At 39.1% G+C, this 26,607-nt stretch overlaps 1 protein-coding gene and 1 long non-coding RNA gene across 2 annotated transcripts in view; both read left to right on the top strand.

Moving 5' to 3' along the window:
- The window catches only part of LOC139076430 (uncharacterized), a 74,147-nt gene extending 49,268 nt beyond the window's left edge, over positions 1-24,879 (top strand). Inside the window, exons 2-3 of the long non-coding RNA XR_011528035.1 lie at positions 18,776-18,978; positions 23,143-24,879. This is a non-coding gene — a long non-coding RNA (uncharacterized lncRNA). The remainder of the gene's footprint in view (positions 1-18,775; positions 18,979-23,142) is intronic.
- LOC139076425 (uncharacterized) overlaps positions 1-26,607 on the top strand; it is a 536,857-nt gene that overhangs the window by 208,518 nt on the left and 301,732 nt on the right. The gene's annotated exons all lie outside the window — the stretch shown is intronic.

The raw sequence follows: 26,607 nt of genomic DNA, 5'->3' as shown, positions 1-26,607 counted from the left end.
TGGAACACAACTTGGAGTAAGTTTTTTTTGTGTGGGCAGCAGGTAAAGATTTTAATTGCAGGTATATATATAAAAAAGCATTTTATTTTTATCTTCTCGTTTGAGTGATAGAGAATTCTAGTTTCAAAATTTTTTTCTCCCAGAATGTTGAACATTTTGTTTCTGTACCTACTAGGTAGTGTTTACTGGTACTTTTGGTTCTAGAATCCAATGTTTCTGATGAGAATTACCAGAATTGTAAGAATTATGATGTCAATCTGATTATTATTCCTTTGAAGAAATTCACTTTTTTCACTTTACTGGAAGCTTTTAACTTCTCATTCTATTCTTGGTATTCTGAAATTTCATGGGAATAAGTCTAAATGCATATTTACTTATTTTCCCACTATTCTTGACTGCACTTTCCATCTGAGGATGCCCAGGGTTTTCCCTTAGCTTGAAGCCTAGTTTTTGCCTATTGGCTTCAGTACCAGCCAGTACTTTAAGTCTGAGAAAAGAGTAGGCCAACATATATTGCCAAAAAGAGAAGTTGCCGGAGATTTGCATTTGCCTTGTGGTCAAAGGAGAGTTTTTAGATGGCATAAATGAGAAATGTCGGTGGAGGGGTAGAGACCCTTTTTCAAGTTTGTCAGCACCAAGATTTAGGGATAAGTGTTTACCTAAAAGTCATGAAAACTGGGTTCTAGGCCTGTCCCTACTTGATCAAGTCTGGAATGGATTTCACTTTTTCCATCTACAAAACGGCAATGTGGAACTTCCATGGCCTCGAAGTTTCTCTCTGGAGATTTAAAGTTCTACACAGTGATTCTCCACAGAGGGATACCATCCTTATTAGGGAGAGTTTAGAAATGTGAGAGGGGTCTTTGGGTTGCTGTAATGACTGGAGGTCACTTTTGGCATTTAGTATGCAGGGGTCATCAATGACAAACAGCTTAGAGTAAATCGGAAAGCCTTGCAAAAGAAAGAATTGTCCAGGAGAACAAAAAGCCAGTTAGTGTCCCACTGAGAAACACCATGAGACACAGGAGCAGTCAGCCATGAGGTGATTTCTTCTGCTTCCTGGAGTCTCTCCTATCGGAGCCTCTCCTGTGGCGGTGGGGGTGTGTTGGAAGTTCGCTGGCCAGCTTACAGAACAGTCTAACCTGGGCTGCAGAATCTGCACGTTGCTGCCGCTTTGCATCACAGATTCCTTGAATGGAGCCACTCCATCTCTTTGACTTGCAAGGTCGGCCTGCTGTCTTTCTCTAACCATCAACAACTATGCCACATTACAAGTTTGCATGTTTTTGTGTCATTTTTCCTATCCATCTGGATATGCTCATTCCATTATATCCACTTTCTTCAAACTAAAGACGATGGAGCTCAGAGGTCATTCCCCATGACTGAAATGGAGAAGACGCACGTATATGAGGCCGGTTCTTAATACTTGGAACCTGGGGAACATCGACAGCTGTTTAGATCGAGGAGGCCTCGAAGTAGGACAAGGTCTTTGGCATAATGATTTTACACTTGCTCAGCATACCTGAGGGGAAAGAATTTCAGATTTGGTAAGGCAAGGCATGGATGATTAAGAGCTACTAATTGGGTCTCGCCTTTGCTACACTTTCACTAGTTTTGTAACTTGTATTGACTTAAATGTAGTTTGGAGATGCACCATTTCACCTTAAAGTATGTGTTTTGTATGTTGAAGCCTGCTACTGGCTTGGCTTAAATCCTCCTTAGAGATACATTTTAGCTGAAAATAGCCATTCCAAGGGAAATCTAATTATTCAAGAATGGACTCCTACAGTTCTCTGTATAGCGCAACCTGGGATGCTGAGGCGTCGGCGGAGGGCGGGGGGGGGGGGGGGGTGGGGTGGGGGGGGCGGGGCGGGGGGGGGTGGGGGGGGTGCGGGGGCGGGCCGGGAAGCAACCTCTGGGCCTGCCGCTTTCTCCTTTACTTAAAGTCCTCCTGGGGCTTCCCTTGCCTTCTGGATGTTCTCTGCCTCTGGGCCTCCTAGCTCAAACGGCCTCTAGGGATCTGGGCCCTGTCTACCTCTCGAGTTATTTCCTCTAAATCCTTTCCCCTCTATTCCCTTTTAATTTAGTTATATTTAACAGCGAAATTTTTCCAAATGAGTTTCATCTTTCAAAAGTTTGGTCAGTTCTGTTTTTCTATCCGGAACGTTGTCTCCTTATTCCCCCTCTTTCTGCTTAGGGAACTCCCACTGGTCCTTCAAAACCCGGTTTAGGATACATCTTCCTGGGAAATCTTCCTTTCTGTTCTAAGACCTACCTCTATTGTAAACTTTCTCCAGGTATGACCTGAGAGAATTACCCCGGGGAGCCTTGTTAAACGTGCAGATTCCTGGCCTATAAGCCAGACTTACCGACTCATAGCTCTGACTTAGGACCCAGGAGCCCACATTTTTCATAAGCTACTTAGATCATGGCAGACGGATTTTGAGTGTACTTCTCTGTTTTTCGTATCAAATCATAAACATTTTGAGGGGAATCATTGCATATTATTTGCATTTGTATCCATCATAACTGAACAGTGCCTGACACATAGCAGGTATTGAACATGTTTTTTTGTTGAAGTGATGGTCAAATCACACCCAAAGTGGAGTAAAACCTGAATTTGAGTCCTGGCTCTACTACTTGCTAGGTATGTGATTGGGACAAGTTATCAAAACTCCCTGACTCTCGGTTTCTTAATCTATAAAATGGAGATAATAGTAGCTACCTGCCAGTGCTTTGTGATGAAAATGAAACATACATCATTATTGTCAGCCTGATAGATTTGTAGGTTTTAGATCTCTAACACTAAGAGGCTAAGAGTAAACTCCTAGGAGTGGAGGAATTTCTATGGGATGACCTTTCAAAAGACTATGTGAATTGAAAGTTTTAGCAAATTAGACCCGGAATCGAAAGAATTGACCTGCCTGATTATCCCAATTCTCATGCATTGGCCTACTGGGCTAGTGTTTTTCTACTTCCACATTTCTGGTATTAATAGTGATTCCAGATGGATAAATGATGGTGACCAGGTTGAACAGGAGACTTATATCTACACCAGTTGAATTATTTGCCTGCAGGTGCCAAACTGTTGCCTTTTATTTCAAGAATTCATCCTTTTGCCCATCCAATCAGCATGTACTGAGCATCTATGTGTGTGAAGTGTTGTTAGAAGTAATCACGACCACCATTTTTTGGAGCACTCTGTGCCAGCCACTGTGCCAAGAAGTTTATGTGACCTCTCCCAAGTTTCTAACTTATGAATTAGTGCTATTATTTATCTCCATTCTACAGAAAAGGATCTTGCGCATACATTTGCTCAGAAGCTTACAGAAAAAAGTGGTGAAGGCAGGATTTAAATCTAAACCATCTTACTCAAGAGCCCTCTCTGTTACATATTATAATACCCTGCTTCCACTGACTTCACAATCCTTAAATCATATGTATCCAGGGATATTGCAGGAAGAAACACAACAGTGACAGAAAAGAAAAGCAAAATAACTCTTTCTTGATTTAAAAAATCCTCTTTCTCACTATTTTTCAAGGGGTTAACAAAGTCAGTTGCTTGTTCCGTTTGTGCTGCTGATCTTCACAACCATTGCACAGCTGTCTTCCAATATTACACACTCTGTTTCTTGTGAGGGATTGAAAAGGATGATTTTCATAAAGGACTTGCGCTCTGTAGAATAGACACAGACACTTTGGAATTCGTAGCTGATCTTGAAGCTTAAAAGATAAGACAATAGCAGCTACAGGAAGCCCTGAGGTGGTCCAGTCTTAGTATGTGTCAAAAAAGTGCCAGGTTGGGATGATTCCCAATGAATGGGTACCACTATTCTGAAAGTGGAAACAGGCTTATATTTATTTTGACTTTAAGAGTGTTTCTGACTTTGTTTAGTCATAACCTTAGAGAATGGTAGAGAGAATTATATTGGCTTTTCAATTTCAAATTCTATAGCCTTTTAATGCTGTGTTCATATAAGCACCCCTGGATGGGATGGCTCTGCACTGTGCCAATTCCAGTTTTCTCACTAAGCTCAGTTGTTTTCCCCACCGTTACGGTTGAAAACAGTTCCCTAGAGTTTCACCAGAAGTGGTCTGTCTATTCTTGATCAGATTGGCCCTTCACAGTCTAGCCAATTTTTTGGTGATTGTCTTATAAGTGTCTCATTCAGTTTACCAAGTAGAAAATGTTGTAACTTACTGGGGATTTCTCAAATGTCTAGAGATGATTAACAACTTGTTTTCTGAATTCTACATATCAAAATTGGCTCTAAAATGTGGGCCATTACTCAGGTGTAGAGCATTGCCTTTCCCTAATAGATTGTTTAGAGCTTTTATCAGTCCTGACAGAATGGGAGGAGTGAGGTTATCCTATAAATCTTTAGTGCAGATAGAGGCAATAAATTAAAACACCATAGTGTAAAGCTTCCATACTGGTTTAAACAAATAATTAAATGATTGTAAGTGAACAATCTCACAGGTCAACATGCAGGCTGCAGAAAAGCCAATACATTAAATTCTGAAGCTTACTCTAAAAAAAAAAAAAAAAAGAAAACAGTAAGTTTTCTGCTAAAATGGTTTATAGGTATCTGAAGCTGTAAGAATAAAATACACTTATGTTAATCGTTCTTTTTCAAGTGAATGATAAAGAATAAATGTAGAATATTAGATGCTAATATATACTGAGGAGAAAAAACTCATCAATTAGTATTTATTTAATATTAATGAATGCTCAGCACAGTAACTAAAAAGGGCATTAATAATTTGTTTTTAAATCTCAAAAACTTGTAGATTGGACGGAAAAATGCCTAATCTTCAAGTTTTCTTATAAGAACTAATCACAGTTGAAATATCCAATGTTTAAAGTTGTAATAAAACTTTGATTTTTATTTTAGTGTTGTTTTCATGGTGGAGAACATGCTATTAAAATGTATTTGATATTTGTGAAGGCGCAATCACTACCATAGGATGATCTATTAATATTAGAGATAATTAACGAGATTTTAGGATTTGTCTGATTCTAACATAAAAAATAGTCATGTTATTCATTATTATATTCATCATATAGTATTCATTAGCCATGAATATTCTTGTTCATTTTTATTGTAGATTTGTTAGCAAGTAAGCAAATACTTTTCCAGAATAAATAAGACTATGGTCTTTATGCTTATGAGAACGAGTCAGACATCAGAATGCATTCTGACTCGGCTCATTTAAAGATCCTTCCAGTAAACTCAGTGCTATACATAGGCTGATGGTGCTAACCAGCAGGGCAGGTACTCGCATGGGTGATGTCATAAAGACATCTTCATGGTTTGAAAAGAAATCAACTCCAGTTCACAAATCAGAAAACATGTTGTGACATGCAGGGGATAGGAGAAAATAAACAAAGGCGTTTATTAAAGCGTTAGTTTCGATAAATATGCAATTTTCAGAGGTAAATTGATTTTTCGCAAATATAAATGTGTTAAACAAGACAAGGTAGTCCTATAGGACATCCTGTATGGTATTTTCACATCATACTTTTTTGAAAAATATTTTTTGGGGAGTAACTTTCGTATTTGAATAAAGGTCTGCTTTACTAAGGATTTGCGGTAAGTTTATGTTATGCAGTTAGCCTTGTTGCTAGGTAGCCTCAATAACAGTTTTGATGTGTAGTTCACTTGAAACTGTTAAAAGGGCTTTGCCGAAGGTTTGAAACCCTCTGAATTAGCCTCAGAGAGTGTTAGGTGTTACTATTTTAATGAACTGAAGCTTTGTGTGTGGGATTAAGTTTAGTGAAACCAAAATTATTTGGCACTTTGGTAAATGAAATCTGTTGAACTAAATTGAGAAGAACTTAATCTTCACTCTATTTCTTCAAGCTTCCTAACCTTCTCACCGGTGCCTACCCCATATCTTAATTTGGAAACATTTTCTCTTCAAGTGCTTGCTGTACCGCTTCTGCTCAGCAGGGCTTCCTCTGTTTTGGTCGGCCTTATCTTTGCTTTCTTGTCCCCGTACAGAGACATTATTGACATTGTGAAGAGGCGAATCAGGCAGTTTCAGTTTTTCCTCCAATACGTTTTCCCAGCTCTCGCCTTGGTCTTTGGAGGGCCATCCCAATGTCTTGTGCAGGGTTTTCATCTTTATGACCAAACCTTTGGTCTGATACTTGATTTAGACTTAAAATTCTGACTTTGCTAAGGGTCATCTGTGGTCGTCTCTGAGTTCCTCTTTTGAGGACTCTGACTCACCCATCTTACCCTTGGGCTCAGCTCCAAGAAGCGCAGCCCAGGTATGGTGGCCAGGCTTTGGCTATTCCAGGAGTAAAATTAGACAGCATCTCTCTACTTTATACTAGCAGGGGGTTTCCAGATAACCCTTGGCCTTGGTAGTGAAACGCCTGCTAGTACAACTTTTAACCTGAGTGGTACTTGGAAAACTCTGTTCTATAAATCAAAAGATGTTTTTTACTCCATTAGTTTCCTCTTGAATTTATTTATTAAATTTTTTCTTAGCAGCAGCTGCATGAATTACAGAGTATCTGCTTGCTGCTGGTCTGGGATTTTGCTATTTGAAGGTTGAAATCTTGCCACACGCAGGTGTTATACTTTGTTAAGGATGTGAAGATGTAAACATATTAAGGTATTTCTTTAAAAGTTTCCTTATCAGAGTCCTGAGTTTTCTTGTGAAAAGGAAAAATAGGAAACATAAGTACAGTCCAGGCCATTAAAAAATATAACTAGAGTCATTTTCCCATGATTACCATAATTTCTGATAACAGTAGTTTCACATAAAGTGGTCATTTTGTTTTTAAAATTGTGAATTCTATATAACAAATATTTAGATTTTCACTGTAGTCTACTAAATGATTTGTTCCTGAATGCATGTGGCTTGGACCAGTGTATCATCTGGGTGGAGCTGAGGAATGCCCAAGTATTTTACTGTGAATAAATCAGGGCAGAACATTCAGATTTAGAGATAAATCTCGTATAATGCTTCATACTCTAAAATTTATAATAGTGAGTTAAGGCTTGTATTTCTAAGAGTGGCCTATTAATGTGCAAATCCTCCAGTATGATGATGTCTTAGATGAAAAGTCATTAACATCTTAATAGGGATTCACTTAGATTGTTTCCATTATAAGAGTTGGCCGAGATGGATACTACACACAACTGGAAAGTTTTGAAAAAAGCATAAGGGAAAATGTTGACCAGTAGTCCCACGTTTTATACTTATCCCTACCTTCCTGTTTCTTTTTATGTATTGAAAGCATCTTTCATTCATATTTAGGCTTTCCTACAACATCCCTTTTAAAAAGACTGACAATCCTTTATTGCCAACAGTCAGAAATGGACACGACTCATGCTTTTGGTTTCATGTAGCCAGATTTTGAACTTCCCAGTTTGGGCAGAGTTCAACTTTGGTTTTAGTACATAATTAACACTTTATTATAATTATTTATTCACCTATCTGTTTCTCTACTGTACTGTGAGCCTCTGTGAAGCCCTGGTTGCTGGGCACCTGTTACATCTAGCATAGCACTGAGCCCAGGCTGGATGCTCAGTAAGGAAGGGTGCGTGCGGACACACTCCCTATCACTGATGCCTGAGCAGTTGCTGTGGTACCTGCTGCTGCCCATACAGAGGCAGAGCATTGCAGGTGCTGTTGTGTGGGGCAGGAAGTTGAAGTTCTAATGTCCCTCAGTGAAAATATTCTCTTTGGTCTGGGAAATCCTCTTCTTGACATCCCTGCTGTAGTGGATAAGGATTTCCTTGATAACTATTCTTTTAAACCAAACAACCAAATCTTGGCTGAAGACAAACCCAAGGAACTGTTTGATAAAGCTGTGAAAAATTCAAAGCCGAATATTATGCTGTCAGCTCTGCCCAGATTCAATTAAATTGACCCAGATTGTTGAAGAAGCAAATATTATGCCGTCCAGTAGAGCTACACTAACTGGATGTCGGCTAGATGCTGTGAACTGTAGCTCTAAAATAGGATAAGGTCTGTAACAAGATAAGAATTCAGTCCTCATCCAAATCCTCATAGACCATTTAATTCTACATATTTTTTGTTGGCATTTACCATGTGAAATAGGTGTTTCCTGTGTCTGTATGTGTTTTATGTAATATGTATTTTGAAAATATTCAATTCTGCTGTAAAATAAAGAAAAACGAACAAGATGGATGAAATTTATACATTAATAGTAAACTGGTTGCTTATAAGATAGAGGCCAAATTCATAAGGTATTTTAAATATGGATAGTAAATAAGCAAGTGGCTTGGGAAACAGGCAGACTTGATAAGATGTGTTAAATATAAATAGCAAGTAAGTTTGTACCTGAAAGACTACTAAACATAGAAAAAAGAAAAACTGCGTATGGGGTGTGTGTGTGTGTGTATGTGTGTGTCAGAACAAACAGGACTTTATTCTTCTGGTAAACGTCTCTGTCCAGCCTGTCCTTCCTGAGGAGGAGCTGAGCAGGGAGCAGGGCCTGGCTACTGCCCCTCTTCCAATGGGCTCTGCACTTGGGGCAAACCTGGCTGCTGGCATTGCAGGGGAAGGGGGTGGCAGACAGAGGACCTGAAGCCAGCAGGGCCTCTTCCTGAGTAGACCCCAAGGCCTCAGATAGGTGGGCCTCACCCTTGGCTTAAAATTTAAGAATAAGAGGTGAAGAGACTATGCCTTCTTTCTGTTCCCCTGGCGGCAGCCACACCACCCACCACCTTCTAATCTGGGGAGTTGGCCAAGAAAACCCAGCTATGAGGGCCAGGAGGGGCATGGAAGTTCTGAGAAAAAGGACCTCAGGCATTACAAACAGAACGAAAGGTGGGCTGACCTCTGGTCTCTCACCTTGATTTGAGAGGTGTTCGGGGCCATCTCCAAAGCAAGGTGTGGTTAGAAGGGGGAAGGACCCTGAGAAAAGACAACGCTCCTGGTGACAGCAGGCCTGTCCACCTTCCTTATTCCTGAGGGAGACCCAGTCTGGCCCAGGGTAGAGTTTGGGGGAGGACATTGGCCAAAATGAATTTATTAAAAAGCTATGTAACATTGAGTCAAAGTAATTACACTGCTGAGTTTCTTTTCCACTGAAAATGTCCTCAGTGATAGACAAATACACTGGCTTCTAAAATGTTCATGTTCAAAATGTCTGCCCAGAACGAACCAGCCTCATCGTTAAGTTGGTGGCTTAGTCGTTCTTCAAGAAAACAGCTTTATGATATCATATAAATACAGGCAGAACTTGATTGTCCAGGCTTTCAAAATGTGATGGATTGCTTCTTTCCTTGAGAGGTGAATGAATCATCACAACCTCATAAATCTTAGTAATCACTTTTCCTCCTAGTTTTAAGAATTTCCATGAATAGCTCACAGGGGGTCCATTAAACAAGGACAGTAGAAGATAAATAGGGAAAAATAGAAAGTAAAAGCTAGATTTAAAGTGAAAAATGAGGACAGTGTTGGAAAGCCTCCGTGTGTGCCCAGCTGACATATATGTAATGTGGGCTCTGTGCTGTCTTTGTTACATGGCATTTGGAAATAGGCTCTCAGAGGGAAGGACCTTAACTGGTGTGTGTTAAGTAGAATGCTGGTTACCAGAAAAGCATGCCACCTGGCTCTCTCATTGCAGGACTCTTGCTAGGTGACTTCTGGGGAGTTTCCATCTTCACCCCTGGGAGGAGCAACCATGGGAAGATTGGCACCTACAATCCACCTGATGGATGGATGATCCAGGTCCCAGAGCCTATTTTCTATGTTAACACTTGCCTATGGTGTCATGTGGACTTGGGTTTAGAAAGGCATCGCCATGTGGTGTCCTGCAATTTGTATGCAAAGAAAGGTTTTGTTTTTTAATATCCTTATCTAACTGTGTGCTGGCTGCTGCAAGTCTTATTTCTCAGAAGCAGGGAAGAATGGAAGATACAAATTGCGTTTTCTCTAACTACATTCCTTGCACCTTTTTTTGCTTTGATGTAGCACCCAAATCTATAAGATACCAAAGGTGTTTGAATTTTTCCTATAAAGGAAAACTTAGGTGTTTTCAGTGGTCACTGGTTTATTTATGACAGCAGAAAAATTTAACTGGAGAAAAGCGTTTCAGTTGAAGATGGGAGTTTTTTGTTGTACGCTGTTATATGCTAAAATGGTACGCTTTTGTCTTGCGACAGTATTTATTGAACAAATACTTATTTAAGAGCCTATTACGTGTCAAATCCAGTGCTAGGCACTGGTGATTGAGATGCCAATAGGAAATATTATGTTTCTGCCATCTGGAACTTCAAGTCCTGTGGAAAATCACAAACAAGTGTTAGGCAATCCTAACAATTTAGTCTGTTTTGTTTAATGCTCTATTGCCACACTTGTAACAGTGACTGATGTATGATTGATTCTCAGGAGACTTTTGTTAAATGAAGACTATCTATGAGGTGAGTGCTATGATGGGGAAAGTGCAGGATGCCACGGGGAGTCCCCCCAGCTTTATTGAGGCATAATTGACAAATAAAATTGTAATGTATTTAAAGTGTGCAATGTGATGATTTGATATATAAGTACATTGTGAAATGATTCCCACAATCAAGTCAATTAACCCATCTATCACATCACATAGTTATTTTTCTTTTGGTGAGAACACATGAGATCTCTTCTCCTAGCAAATTTCAAGCATATAATACAGTATTATTAACTAGAGTCACCATGCTGCACATTAGATCCCCAGAACTTATTCATCTTATTACTGAAAATTTGTACCCTTTGACTGCCTCTCCACATTTTCCCCACCCCTCAGCCCCCAGCAAACACCATTCTACTCTGTTCTCTCTATATGATATAACATAATATATATATTCCAGATACAAGCAATATCATACAGTATTTGTCTTTGGTTTATTTCACTTAGCATAATGCCCTCAAGGTTCATTGATGTTGTCACAAATGGCAGGATTTCCTTCTTTTTTCAAGGGTGAATAATATTCCATTGTGTATATTTATACTACATTTTCTTTATCCATTCATTCATTGAGGGACACGTAGGTTGTTCCATACCTTGGCTATTGTGAATAATGCTGCAATGAATGTTGGAGTACAGACATGTCTTTGAGATAATGATCTCATTTCCTTTGGATATATTCCCAAAAGTGGAATTGCTGGATCATGTGGTAGTTCTATTTTTAATTTTTGAGGAAGCTCCGTACTGTTTTCCATAGTGGCTGCACCAGTATGTAAATTGGAATGTAATCCTACCGACAATGTACAAACGTTCCCTTTTCTCCACATCCTTGCCAACATTTGTTATCTCCTGTCTTTTTGATAATAGCCATCCTAACAGGTGTAAGGTGATATCTTATTGTGGTTTTGGTTTGTATTTCCCTGATGCTCAGTGATATTGAGCAGTTTTTCATGTATCTGTTGGCCATTTGCATACCTTCTTTGGAAGCTCTATACAGAGCTTTTGCCCTATTTTTTTTTTTTTTTTTTAAAGATTTTATTTTTTCCATTTTCTCCCCAAAGCTCCCCGGTACATAGTTGTGCATTCTTCGTTGTGGGTTCTTCTAGTTGTGGCATGTGGGACGCTGCCTCAGCGTGGTCTGATGAGCAGTGCCATGTCCGCGCCCAGGATTCGAACTAACGAAACACTGGGCCGCCTGCAGCGAAGCGCGCGAACTTAACCACTCGGCCACGGGGCCAGCCCCGAGCTTTTGCCCATTTTTAAAACCAGGTTTTTATTTTTTGCTATTGAGTTGTAAGAATTTCTTATATGTTTTGGATATTAACTCCTCATCAGATACATGATTTGCAAATATTTTCTCTCATTCCACAGGTAGTCTTTTCATTTTGTTGATGGTTTCCTTTGCTGGTAGAAGCTTTTTGGTTTGGTGTAGTCCCACTTGTTTATTTTTGCTTTTGCTGTCTTTTCTTTTGGTGTCAAATCCAAAAAATCATTGCCAAGACAAATTTCAAGGAGGTTACCCCATCTTTTCTTTCAGGATTTTCATAATTTTAGGTCTTTTATTTAATTCTTTAGTCCATTTTAGGTTGATTTTTGTGTGTTGTGTAAGTTAAGGGTCCAATTTCATTTTTTGTTTACATATGGATACCTAGTTTTTCTAAAACAATTTGTTGATAACACTATCTTTTTCCCGTTGTGCATTCTTGGTGCCTTGTTGAAAATTAGTCAACCATAATGCATGGGTTTATTTCTAGACTCTCTGTTTTGTTCCATTGGTCTGTGTCTGTTTTTATGCCACTACCATATACTATTTTGATTAATAGAGCTTTGTAATATATTTTGAAATTAGAAAGCGTGATGCCTCCAGCTTTATTCTTCTTCCTCAAGATTGCTTTGGCTATTCAGGGTCTTTTGTGGTTCCACATAAATTTTAGGATTGTTTTTTCTATTTCTGTAAAAGAATGCCATTGAAATTTTGATAGGGATTACATTGAATCTGTAGGTCATGTTGGGTAGTATGAACATTTTAACAATTTTAACTTTTCTGATCCATAAACTTGGGATACTTTTCCATTTATTTGTGTGTTCTGAAATCCTTTTATCAATGTCTTATAGTTTACAGTTCACACATCTTTCACCTTCTTAGGTAAATCTATTCCTAAGTATTTTGTTGTTTTGGTGGTATTGTAAGCGGGATTGTTTTCTTAATTCTTTTTTTGGATAGTTCATTGTTAATGTGTAGAATCACAACTGATTTTTGTGTGTTGACTTTTTATCCTGCAACTTTACTGAATTCATTTATTAGTTCTAACAGTTTCTTCTATAGAGTCTTTAAGGTTTTCTATATATAAAATCATGTTATCTGAAAACAAAGAAAGTTTTATTTCTTCTTTTCCAATTTGGATGCCTTTTATTTCATTTCCTTGCCCAGTTATTCTGGCTAGGACTTCTGGTACTATATTGAATAGAAGTGGTGAGAGTGAGCATCCTCGTCTTGTTTCTGACCTTAGAGGAAAAGCTTTCAGTGTTCAGTGTTGAGTATGATGTTAGCTGTGGGCTTGTCATATATGACCTTTATTATGCTGATGTATGTTCCCTCTATATCCAGTTTTTTGAGTTTTTTTATCATCAAAGAATGTTGTATTTTGTCAAATGTTTTTTCTGCATCTATTGAGGTAATCATATGTTAATTTTGCTAATGTGGTGTATCACATTGATTTGTGGATGTTGAACCATTTTTGCATCCCTGGAATAAATCCCATTTAATCATGATGTATGTTCTCTTAATGTATTGTTGAATTCAATTTGCTAATATATTTTTTTGTTTATTTTTTGTGAGGAAGATTGGCCCTGAGGTAACATCTGTTGCCAACCTTCCTCTTTTTGCTTGAGGGAGATTGTTGCTGAGGTAACATCTGTGCCAATCTTCCTCTATTTTCTATGTGGGATGCTGCCACAGCATGGCTTGACAAGTGGTGCTAGGTCCGTGCCCAGCATCCAAACTTGTGAACCCTGGGCCGCCAAAGCAGAGTGTGTGAACTTAACTACTACGCCACCGGCCCAGCCCCTCAGTTTGCTAATATTTTGTTGATGATTTTTACGTCAATGTTCATCAGGGCTATTGACTTGTAATTTTCTTTTCTGGTAGTCTCCTTGCTTGGCTTTTTTTTATCAAGGTATGGCTGGCCTCATAAAATGAATTTGGAAGTGTTCCCTCCTCTTCTACTTTTTGTAAGAATTTGAGAAAGATGGGTATTAGTTCTTCTTTAAATCATTGGTGGAGTTCACCAGTGAAGCCATCTGGTCCTGGACTTTTCTTTGTTGGAAAGTTTTTGATTACTGATTCAATCTCCTTACTAGTAATTGCTCTGTTCAGCTTTTCTACTTCTTCATGATTCAGTCTTGGTATGTTGTATGTTTCTAGGAATTTATCCTGAGCTTATTTAAAACAACATTTTGAATTTTTTATCAAGCAAATTGTGGATTTCCATTCATTTGGGATCGGTTACCAGAAAATTATTACGTCCTTTGGTGGTGTCATGTTTCCTTGATTTCCGCGCCCCTTGAAGCCTTGTGTTGCTGTTCTGCATTTGTAGAAGCAGTCACCTCCTCTTTATGGACTGTCTTCAGGAGAGAAATACTTTCTGTCAGCAGTGTTAGGGATCCTGAGGCTTTCTCAGACTTTTTCAATGGATATAACTGCTCTGTACTTCTTGTTCCTTCTTGGAGGGCAATTCTTAAGATTGTATGCCTTCTCTCAATCCCACAAAGCCAGGCTGGGTTCTGGCAGCTTCTTGTTTGCTTTCTTTAGGGTGATGCTGAATGCTCAAGTTTGTGTGTTTTCTGCTAATACTGCAGATTTGAGTCAACTTTCTGCACATGTTCACAAGCTGTCTACAAAGACTCACTCTCTCCACCTTTGGCCTCTGAAATACATACAGCCAGCTGGCCATGGGGTGGGAGTGTGTGGGTGAGGTGCTTGGAGCATTGGCGGTGCCCGTGAGCCAGTTGGTGAGCATTCTTAGTGGCTCATCGGTGGGCTTCTTGATGGACTACGTGAATCACTTAGTAGGAACCACGTTGCTTTGATGTGTTTCATTCAGAGCCCTGGCTGCTCTTGTCCTAGCTGCTTACTGCCACTGTCACTCGGTCACAGCTCGATATTGTGGATAGGTGGGAAACAAATGGGCATCTTCAGTAGCATCCTGAACAGCTAGGGAAATCGTGTCTCCCTCACACACTTTCCTTCCTCCTTGGTAGAAAACACAGGCAGAGAAGGTCTTCCTTGGAACTGAGCTGTGCCGCCTTGGAGTACAAGTGACACAGGTAAAGTGAACCTGTTCCTTTTACCCTCTTCAGTGTGTCCAGTCTGGGTTGTTTTGTGTGTGTGTGTGTGTGTGTGCTAACAATGTGCTGGAACTTCTCCACTGGGCTCACAGACTTCCACAAACACTCTTGTCTGTGAATGATTGTCAAAATCAGTCTTCTCTGGGGGGTGTGAGATGGTAGAAAACTCCTATACTGTGATTTTGATGATGTTACACTGGAAAGAGATTTTCTTAATGTGATTTTAAATACTATGTGGGAGCAGTGTAGTATAGCAGTTAAGAAAAGGGCTTCTGGAGTAGATTTGCCTGAATTTTATCCCTAACTTCCTTTCTTTTAGCTGGGTGACCTTATCTAAACCTAGTGGGACTTTGTTTCCATGTCTGTTAAATGGAGATGATAATAATACTTACACCAAAGAGTTTTTGAGAACCTTAAATGAGCTAATAAATGCAAAGCACTTAGAAGAAAGCCTGTTACACAGGAAATACTCAGTAAATGTTGGCTAAGGTTGATGTGACTGATGACAGAAAGCTTAGGCTCAAACAGAATATATCTAAACTGCCACTACAGTTTAGTTCCTATTCTTACTCCTAACTAATATACATTTTACCCAGGTTTACAGGCTGTTAAATGAAAACCTTACATCCAGATGCCCTCACTTCAGTTCAGGTAATTTTTTTGTGTTGAAAGAGTTATTGGAAAATCTTTGCTATCCAGAGCATCTTGGAGTTTCGAATTGCAGATAAGAAGTGGAGACATGTACAGTATTTTGTGTTTTCCCTGGGTTTGCTGTTATCCTGTGTATATTCAGACACAAGAGCATTTATTATATGTATAGACCACAGGTGCCAAAAGGAAAGTAAAATCTCTCTTCCTTTTGTGTAACCCCAAGGATAGTATCATGGTTACGGCAGAGATATTTGGTGCTCAATTAATATCCATGAACTTTTCTGCATTTCCCAGCCTCCTTTGCATTCAGTTTGGGGCAATGAGCAGAAATGATGAAAATCCTTTCCCGGCTAAGGCAGTTAAGAGACGTTCCTCCAACCCTCTCTTCCCCTGTCGTGTCAACCTTGGAGGACATGACTTGAGATGGAAGTGACATAGATGAAGGGACTCTAGCTCCCTGGATCTCTAAATGGAGAGCCTGGCAAATCCACATAGAAATTGATGTACCTGAGGAAGATTTATTTATGTTATCACTAAGGTTTTGAGATTGTCTATTGTAGCAGCTGGTATCAGCTACTCAACATAACAAAACAATGGTCAATTGAGAATGTGCTCAGTTAAGGCCATATAGTGATGCTTCTAATAATGATGGATAGTAAAAAGTGAAAGTGTAATTTGTAACCCTGATAGAAGATAGGGCTGCATGTGGTCTTATCTCTACACACAATCACATTTAAAATATAGTCCAATAGCCAAAACAAATTTAAAAGGAGTTTTTATATGTTATCTGAATCTCTTAGAGATCATTAAAGAGAATCCAGATTAGCTCTTCACACAGTTCTCAAAAGCTCATTTCCTCTCCTCCTAAATTCTTACACACTTCGCAGCAGTGGTCTATGAGGTGACATCCACTGTACAGAGCATGCCTCTCTGACTGTTTTTTCCATGTCAGAGATTGGGATGGTACCAGATTGGTCAGTTTGCCATCATGACTCATCAGACATTTACTTAGATATTTACTACCCTCACTGTTCTTTATTCATCTAGAAACCCCATTCTCCTTGTTTATGTCACTGTGTATGTGCACACACATCCATGCACTCACAGACATATATGATCTATTTCATGATCTTGGTGTGGTGTGAGATATATGTATATACCTTTGATATTGTGAACTATATCACACTCAGGTCATGAAATGATTCAGTAACACTGCTGCCTAACTTACATTTAAAACTTCTGATTCCAATTAATAGCAAAAATATTTACAGATATTCACAAGCAATGATGCATATTGAATGTTAAATACTTTGTAAATCTTTTATCTCATTGCATATTAATGGAAGAAAATGTATAAGACTATAGGAGGTTCATGCAATATGGTTGTAATAACAGAGACACTCCAACAGAAAATGGAGCCTAGATTTTCTTCTTCATTCAGGGGCATATAAAGAAGGTACAAGCCAGATGGGTCAGGGGAAATGTCCATAAGCCCTTTCACTTCTGGCTCCTGCTTACGACTACTGGATTCCATTAGTAGGTTCTTGCCCACATCCTTAGAGGCAATGTCAACTGACCAGCTCTCTTTCTTTGTTCCTATTTCAGCAGGAAAAGTATATAGCCTTTACCCCTCCTATGACATCCTTGTATGCTACATATTGACAGGAGGTAAAACTACATATTTTATCACCTATAGATGTAAACAAATTCCACATACTTAAGAAGGATCCTGGCTTTCTTCATGGATAAAGTATATTTAATATAGTGAAGGGTAATGGATGAACCTTGAAGACATTATGCTATGGGAAATAAGCCAGACAGAAGAAGACAACTATAATATGATTCCACTATGTGAAGTACCTGGAACAGTCAAATTCACACAAACAGAAGGTAGGCTAGTGGTTACCAGGGTCTTAGGAGAGGGACAAATGGAGAGTTATTCTGTAATAGGTGCAGAGTTTTGCTTTTGGATGATGAAAAAGTTCTGGAATTGGATTGGGGTCATGGTTGCACAACAATGTGAATGTACTTAATGCCACTGAAATGTACACTTAAAAATGGTTAAAATGGCAAATTTTATATTATGTATATTTCACTCCTCCCCACCCCCCAGCACACAAAATAGTGAAGGACAGAACTAATCAAATTTAAAATATGGTGAATACCCTGGAGTTGGGACAAGTCATTTCCTCTCAGTCACCAAAGTCTATGCAATGAGATTATAGGTAGGTGTTACTTCACGGATTCTGTTGCATCCAGGTGCCAATTACAGAAGTATTTCACATGCTTTAAAAGTGAGTGATCAATGCAGAAGCTTCTGAGGGCTCATCTCGTCACTAAACATCGATCTCAAATAGGAAAAAATTCCAACACAGATATATCATTTTCCTTTGTTTATTTCATATCTAAATAAATTAGGAGGCTAAATGAGATGAAAAATATTTCCTTGATAGAGTATTAATCATTAGATAATAGACATCATGAAAATAGCTCATCAAAATTCATTAACGTTTTATTAATCCCATTTTTTGGAAACCTTTTTTTTTGATTTGAAGAATAATAGTCTCTTTTAGCATATGATAACGTATTGCTGTGCTGCAGACAAAGCATTAGGGCATTCTACACAGTAAGTAGAGTTTTTCCTGTTTAGCGTTACTGGTACTCTAGGTGTTGATTCTCATGATCTTGGGGTACTTTCTGCACCTCTGTTTGTAATGTGAGTTTTCATGAGATTCAGTGGGTCACACTTTCTGGTGTCAGAGTCACAGATCAGAAGTCAAGGCAGGAAAACTCAATATTATCCTCTTTTGAAAAACTTATTTGGCCCCCAAAGGGGAAGGCTATCAGAACAACACTTAGCTGGGCTTCCTAGCTTCTCCAGCATGTCTTGTAGATAATTGTCTCTCCTCCTTGGTCCTGCTACTTCCCTGGACTGCAATATTTTCCCGGCTTCTGTTTGCCTGTTTAAATTCTAACCACACCTCAAGGCTTGTTGGAAGCCCTGTCAGCACCACGACCCCTTCCTCATCGATAGCCCAGCTCTCCTGTGATGGGTCTTGTATAGCATTATTTTCTGACGTGTTGGTTCAGAATTATCATGCACTGAATTCACACATCTGCTCTTTGTAAGGCTGTATCTGTGGTAGCCAGCTTCCAAGATGGCCCCTAGTGATCCTCACTTCCTGGATTTCACATACTTGTGAAGTTTCCTTCCATATTTTATTAGGGTTGGTTTGTGTGACCAATAGTGTATGGCAGTAGTGATGGTATGTCACTTCTGATAATAGGTTATAAAAAGACTCTGGCTTCTATCTGGGGTGCATGCTCTCTCTCTCTCTCTCTCAGATTATTCTCTCTGAGGGAAGCCAACTGCCATGCTGTGGGACCACTCAGACACCCTGTGGAGAAGGCCACGTGGTGAAGAACCAAAAGGTCTCTGGTCAACAACCAGGGAAAAACTGAGGCCGGACAACAGCTACCTGAAGCAGTGCTTCCCTTAGTGGTTGAGACTGCAGCCCCAGCAGACGGCTTCACGGCAACCTTCTCAGGTACTTGAGCCAGGTTCACCCAGCCAAACTGCTCTCAGCCCCCTGGCCTGCAGCAACTGTGAAAGAGGAAATGTTAAGTTACTAAGTTTGGGGTAATTTGTTGTGTAGCATTAGGTAACGGATACGGTACTTTCTCTCTCCAGCTAGACTATAAGCTCCTTGCAGAAAGATTCCTAGCTTCCTGATGCTACTCGTACATATCTATTGAATTCAAGACAGAACAATAGATAGAAAAATATTTTTATCTACCTGCTTAAAGTTTTACACAGATACTAACTATTCAGAACAGCATTCTGTGAGGTAGGGAGCGAAAAAGTTGGCACTACTAATTCTCTTTCAATATGAGGGGGGCAAATTGAAGAAAATAATTTGACTATGGCCCTAAAACTTGGGAGCAGCTGATAGCAAGGCCCTGCTTTAGAATAGAACCATGAGGTCAGTGTTTTTCAAGTCTTTTCATTCCATCAGCTCCCTGGCAGCCCGGTGAAGGCCTCCTGTGCTGCTGCATCCTCTGGTTCTTCTGCAGGCACTGCTGTCATTGACATGCTAGGCTGAGGTCTAGTGCTCTGGGCTCTGCAGCCCTGTTACCCTCAGCAGTGTCACGCCACAGAGTGAAAAATCCTTGACTCTTACTCGTTACATCCATCACTGCATTTTTTGGTATTGGAGCTATGGTTTCAGATGACGATAACGTAACAAACCTGTTACAAAAAGAAGAAGAAAAGAAAACGCACCATCATATAGAAATGTTGCAAACTGAAAATTGAAGAGTACTCTCTCTGTCTTTTTCTTTAGTCACCGTGCACCAAGGTGCTTTGGCAAGAGAGATATTTTAGGACAAACAGTAACTGATATGAGGAACAGGAGTTGATTTGCTGCATCTATGAGATATAACTAATAACAGATGGATGCTATTTATAAACTCTACATGTTTATCCTAGTTCTTTTGAACTCTTTTCTATTCTGGGTCTATCAGCTGTTGCTGTTTGGATAATTAATTACACAACCAAACTCAGTTTGAAATTTTGAAATGTACATTCCCTATATGATCTGCATATTGAATTATCTTGTGCCTGCTGTTGAATGTTTTATATGCCACTTATTGCCTAAGACACACACACACACACATGCATAATGCATCAGTTTTTAAAACTTCATTTAAGTTTGTCTTTCGTTGTAGTCTTTCTTTCTTTTAAACCTTCCCCACACCCCTGGCCATATCTGTTTCAGCCTAAAACAGAACCAGTAAAAAAAAAACGTGGCCTGGGCCAGCCTGGTGGCTTAGTGGTTAAGTTCATGCACTTCATTTTGATGGCCCAGGGTTCACAGATTCAGATCCGGAGAGCAGACTTATACACTGCTCATGAAGCCATGCTGTGGCGGCATCCCACATACAAAATAGAGGAAGATTGGCACAGTTAGCTCAGGGCCAATTTTCCTTTCCAATAAATAAAATAAAATGTGGCCTGAATTATCATACACTGTTTTTAAATGTATTAATAGAAGTTGTTTAAATCCTTATTAAATACTTTTTGATAGCAGGGCTTATAATAAGAAAATTGTTGAATCAGTTAGGCTTATTCAAATCCAAGATAACATTCTACTCCTAGCTTCTCTCTCTAAATAGGAATAGGGCATTTTTATAACCAGTAAACAAACTGATCATTAAAATAGAAGACCTGAACTATCCCGAAGATCAAGGGAGGGAGTGAGTGAGGGAAGGTGGGACTGAGAGAGAGAGAGAGAGTGACATGTGAATAGTACTACAATCAGTACAGTGGAGCACAAACTCCCTTTATCAGCTCTGAAGTCAAGTCTCTATCTGGTTAGGACAAAGTGAGTTAGGTTGGAAGAAGAGTATTTAAATGTCATTGAAGGTCAGGAAGGGTTTAACCAGTTCTGACTGGCACTGTTTTTTTTTTCCAGTTGAAAAGCACTCAGATTCCAAATTTCTTCCTTTTTGAAATTATCAAAGAATATAAAAGGAATTACTTCTAAGTTCATCTTTATATCCAAATGTCTGTAAAAGCACTTAAATGAAACTATTATCAATGGAAATGGAGTTTTATTCAGCAAGAGTTCAGAGCACAAAATCATCAGCAAAGTTGGCAGTTGGGTAAATAATTACCTATTAGATGAAAACAAAGTGTCGTATGTTAAATATATCTTCAAAAAATAGTTTCAGTCATAGTATTAAAAAAATTCTGCATCCATAAAGTTCATTACTGAAGAAACAGGTCTTAATTCTGTCTTAATAGTGATTTTTTTTTTTAAATAAGAAGTTAAGCAGCTTTATAGATAGTCAGAGTACACAGGGAGATGAATGGATATTTAGAAACTGGCCAATGCCCTCACCTGTACTTCTGGGGCAGGTGGTGTAAAAGTGACCTGAAATGATGCCTATTGGCCAGAGTCCTTGGATTTTTCATGCCTAGTAATGTGGAGAGAGATTGAAGCTCGCCATCGGTTCAAAGATTCTTTCTGTGCATAGTCTAACTGCCCTTTCTGCTTATATCATAACTATGATCCTTTACAATTCTAAGATTCTGGGATTCTCTCATTTTATAATTATTTTTTATGCTTTAATACTTGTATTGAATTAACCAGTGATTTTTCTATTAGTTTTGTTCTACAGAACAAAAATAATACATGTAGATATTTACTACTTACTCCTAAATATTTACTGCTGCACTATTTATATATAGTTGTGCTATGAAGGTGATCTTATTGTAACTGACCAGCCTTAGTACATACTGTGCAGCTAGGAGACGGTGCCTCTCCATAATTCTGTCCTTAGAAGACTTCCAGAGAGGCAATGTGGAGGGTAAGAGGCTTGTGAATCAGTGAGGCTGGTAGCAGGAGTAGAAGAAGCAGGGGTTAAGAGCGTGCATTCCGGAGTTAGACGGCCTGGGTTCAGTCAAGTTCAAGCTCCACCAATTACGTACTGTGTGATCCTGCCTATTTCCCTTAATCTATTTGTGTGTCAGCTTCTTCAAATACAAATGGGAAATTAATTATAGTATTCACCTGATAGAATTGATGTGAGAAATAAATAACACACATAAGGTGTTTAGAGCAATGTCTTGACACACTTAGAAATGTAATCAATTGTTTATTATTGTAATTATTATTATTATAAGGTTCAGATTCCAGCTTTATCACATACCAATATGATCTTGTGTAATGTCTTAACCCTTCAGTTTACCCATCTCTGAATGAAGATTATAGACCTATCTCACAGGGTTGTAATGGGAATTATTGGCTTATTATGAAAATTACTGAATGTAGAACTTAGAACTTGGAGTATGTGAGTGCTCAGTAAGTACATTTACTATTTCATTCCTCTAACTTCTTCAGTGGCTCCCTAACTATGAACGTGAGGCTTAACGTATTTCTTAGAGTCCTGACCAGAGGTTTGAGAATGAGATTGAACTTGAGCTTTACAAGAGGAAATATTCTGATGCATCAACTATTAGAAACCAAGATAGGGTTTTTCTCGAGGTGAGGAGACTCAGAGAAAAATCCTTTTCTCCAAGCCAACTCACCCCAGTCTGGCACACAAAGCAGAATGCTAGCGAGGAAGACGGCTGATGAGCAGACTGCTGAGGAGGTAAATTCCTTTCTCATCCATAGGAAGTTCTGCTGGGAAGTCGATACACCATAGACAGTTGTTTATCTGGTGATTCTCCAGGACAGGGCTCCACAGGGTGGGCTCCAAGTCCCTGAGACCCTGCTAAGGACCTGTGAAGTCAAAATGATTTTTATAACAATATTAAGAGGTTGTCTTTTTCACTGTCAGTCATGAGTGTGCAGTGGAATTTTCCAGAGTCTACCTGATGTCGGATGACGTCATCATTCTGACAGCTAATGGAATGTGCGATTATGTATTTTGCATTTTAAATTTTTCTCAGTTTTAGTTTCTATTATGGTAAATATGAATAGATATAACTCATATAAAGAAAAGCTCTTTGGGGTCCTCAATACTTTTTAAAGGTGTGAAGGGGTCCTGAGATGAAAATGTTTGAGGATCGCTTATCCAGGAGAACGGGACCGTTTTATTTCTGGAATGGGACCGTTCTCTAATTTATGTCTGGATGTATTTGTTGCTCGAAACTGCCTAGAATACTCACCTGCTTCCTTGAGTCTTTGCTCCCTTTTTTCCAGACGTATGAAGACCAAGCCAGTGCTATTGATGCGTCCTCCTCCTACAAATTACAGTGGGATTGATGAGATGCAGTTTCCTTTGACCAAAACCATTTTTATGGCACCCTGAGACTCTACCCTAGTCAGTTTGATCAGATTCAGCCACATTCTACTGTAATTCTGGATTTTGGATACATCCTGTTTCTCTAATCATCACATTTACAATGTACCTCTTACAGTGGGCCATTTGGTTGATATTTCTCTAACTTCGTCTCAGAGACCATCCCAGTCTTACAAATTCTAGCCTTTGTAATGGAACTTCCACCACTGCATTTACTGTACCAAATAAAAATAGTAAAAGCAAATATGGAATTTGTTAAAATTGTTCCAAGTTAAATTTGGTGTTTGTTCTTCCCTATCCTGAATTGATGTAAATCATAAAAGTCATTATTCAGACACATGAAATGACATCTGGAAAACAAAGCTGTGTTACTATTCATCTGAAGTGCTTATGAAAAGCTGTTAAAGTGAATAATTTGAAGAGCTTGGAAATATATTAATTCTGTATGAGGCAATCATGCAAATTAAGAGGGGCCCATAGGTCCTTGGTCAAATTGGATAAGGCCCAAAAGAAATTTAGTTTTGAACAATAATTTTAATACCTCTTAAAAATATTACCTACATTTATTGATTATGTCTTTGTTAGATGTTTTCTTGCCTCTAACTGCAATTTAGAAAGACTGGCAAAAATATAAGAAGGCTATTGAATTCTCAATTTTTATTTTTCTATACTACAAAGTTTAACACTTAATTACAATCATATTTTGTACTCAACTTGCTTTTTTAGTCATTTTTTGAATGCTGAACTAGAGATTTGAAGGTTTTTTAGTTTCAGCTCTGGTTACTAGCTATGTAAATCTCAATTGTTTAATTTCTAAAGTAGAAATAATCATCCCTTTTCCGTCATCAAATTATGTGAGCATCAAGTTGTTCATAAACAATAAAGTCTTCTAAAAACTAAAGGTCTTGTTAAGGTCTCCCGAGGAGAACCGAAGCCTGGATTTGGGTTTACTTCTTACTGGTTTATTGGCTGTGTGATTTTAGATATGCTATTTAACCTCTCTGAGCCTCAGTTACTTCATTGGTAAAATGAGAAGAAAAAAACCCTGGAAAAACCCCCAATTCCCTCTTGAATCTCTCGAGTAGTTTTGGGGTACTTACAGAGGTGCCAAGGGTACTCTATGAGATGTTGCTCTTGCTTATCCAGGGCTCCCCATTTCCCTCCTATACTCCTCTGCCTCAGTGTAGCAACGTGTCCCATGGCTGCAGCAGCTGCTGATGTACTATTATCTGTCGCTGAGTAACAGATTACCTCAACATTTTGTGGATTAAACAATAAAAATTTATTATCTCACAGAGTCTATGGGTCAGAAATCCAGAGGTGGCTTAGCTGGGTGTTTCTGGCTCAGGGTCTTTCAGGAAGCTTCAGTCAAGATGCTGGCTGAGGCTGTGGTCATCTGAAGGCTTGACTGGGGCCCGAGGGTCTGCTGCCAAGATAGCTCACATCCAGGGCTGTTGACAGGAGGCTCAGTTCAATGGTGTGCTGAAGCTGGCTCGTGCCTGCTTTCAAGAGGGAAGTGTTAAAATTTAAAAATTTTGCAAGCCAATTATTAAACCCAGACATTATTGGAAATTATGTAAACTTTATTTAAATAAATTATATTAAAAGCTAAGGTAATAAATACTCGAAGCTCTTCACTTCCTCATTGTTTTACTACCTTTTTCCTTTCTTGAAGGTCTCGTGGTTATTTATGTCTATTGCGTCTGTAGGGAGGAAATACTGCATGGTTGTGTCAGGCTGCACATCTCAGTCTCAGCCTATCTTTGAATTCAATGACGTTAAGTTGGTAGCTAGAAATCAGCCACGGTGGGAGTATTTATACTATCGATATCTACAAACGCTACAAATCAGAACTTAATTTATTGTTGTATTGATTGTTCAGACTTTAGAAAGTGTAAATTGTGTCCTACATATCCTTTATAATGGTAAAATTACATATGTATATACTAATATACAGGAGTCAGGGAACATTGGGACCATTTTGGAGGCTGACTACTGCGGTACTACCTCCTGGCGTGTAATCATTCATGTCTCTTCCACAAGCAAAATATACTCACACCCCTCCCAAGACCCCCCCAAATCTCATTCTGTGACAACCTCAGCTTGAAGTGCAGAATCCCATTGTTGAAATCAGGCGCAGATACAGATGTGGCTCCTCAGGTATAGTTTTTTAAGTACAGCTCCTGAGTACAGTTGCTTTTGATCTCAACACTTGTGAACCTAAAGAACCAAGCGATTTTCCTCCAACACACCCAACACACGGTGGTGGGATAGGGGTAAGATGACTGCAGTAGACACTCTAGTTTAAAAAGTCGGAAAACAGGAAGTACACAAGTGTCAGTGGTCTGAGACCTAGCTGGGCATATTTTGGAAGTTGCTTGATGAGGATGTAGTCCTACTACTTCTCCACGGTTCTTACGTTTACCCTCTAAGCCCTTGGCTCTGAGTCACTTATCTTTTTCCATGAAAGGTAAGCCAGGTTTGCAGCTGCATAGCTTTCAAGCCTGTTCACTGCAAGCTGAATTTTGGGAGTCCAAAGTCCTTTTTGCCATTTTTTGCCGTTTCTGTCCCTTTCAGTTCAAGGTAGTGGTGTTTCTGCCAATATAATTGTCTTAAAAATTTCATATGTTCCTTATTAGACAAAAGCCATGTCTGCAAATCTTTTCGAGATAAGTCCTTGTCTAACTTGAGCTTCTGCTGGGGTTGCTGAGGAAATTCACCCTTAAGCGTCTTAGAAGCCCTATTGTTTGACTGAGCAGTTGCCTGAAGCATCATATTAGACCTATGTGAGGTTTTAGCAAAGGGCTTTATAACCACAACTTTGACTTTATCATAAGACCGTATTTTCCTGGTAATGTCCTGGGCTTCATCTTTTCCTGGAAGCCATTTCTTAACTGGGACGTTGTTAGTCATCTGGAGAGGCTGGGAAGTTTGAAAACCAGGAAGTCCTTGTTCCTTTTTGTTTAAAAGTCTTTCCTTCAGCTTATCTCTCTCTGCTTGCATTCTGCTATCAGCATCAAGAAGCAATCAAGCAGCACCTTCAACACTCTGCATTGACGTCTTTTTAGCTAGAGCACTCCATTTGCATGGTACATTTCCTACTTTCAATGTAACTGCAGGAAATAGTGTCACTAAACTTTCTGATACTACATAACAGCACCCCTTTTCCTCCAGTTTCCAATAAGCTTTTCATCCATCACCTTTAAGTCCCAACTTAGACCCTCTTTAAAGGCGATCTGGCTTCTAACAGTCTGTTCACCACACGTTAGGCTCCCACTATACTCTCCCCAAAGTCCTTGCCGCTTCCGCCCGCTGCCTTTTCTAAAACCACTTCCATATTTTTAGTTATTTGTTACTCTGGTACT

Source organism: Equus przewalskii, chromosome 16 (assembly GCF_037783145.1).
Source record: "Equus przewalskii isolate Varuska chromosome 16, EquPr2, whole genome shotgun sequence".
Classification (NCBI taxonomy): domain Eukaryota; kingdom Metazoa; phylum Chordata; class Mammalia; order Perissodactyla; family Equidae; genus Equus; species Equus przewalskii.
This window is presented reverse-complemented; position numbering and strand designations above follow the sequence as displayed.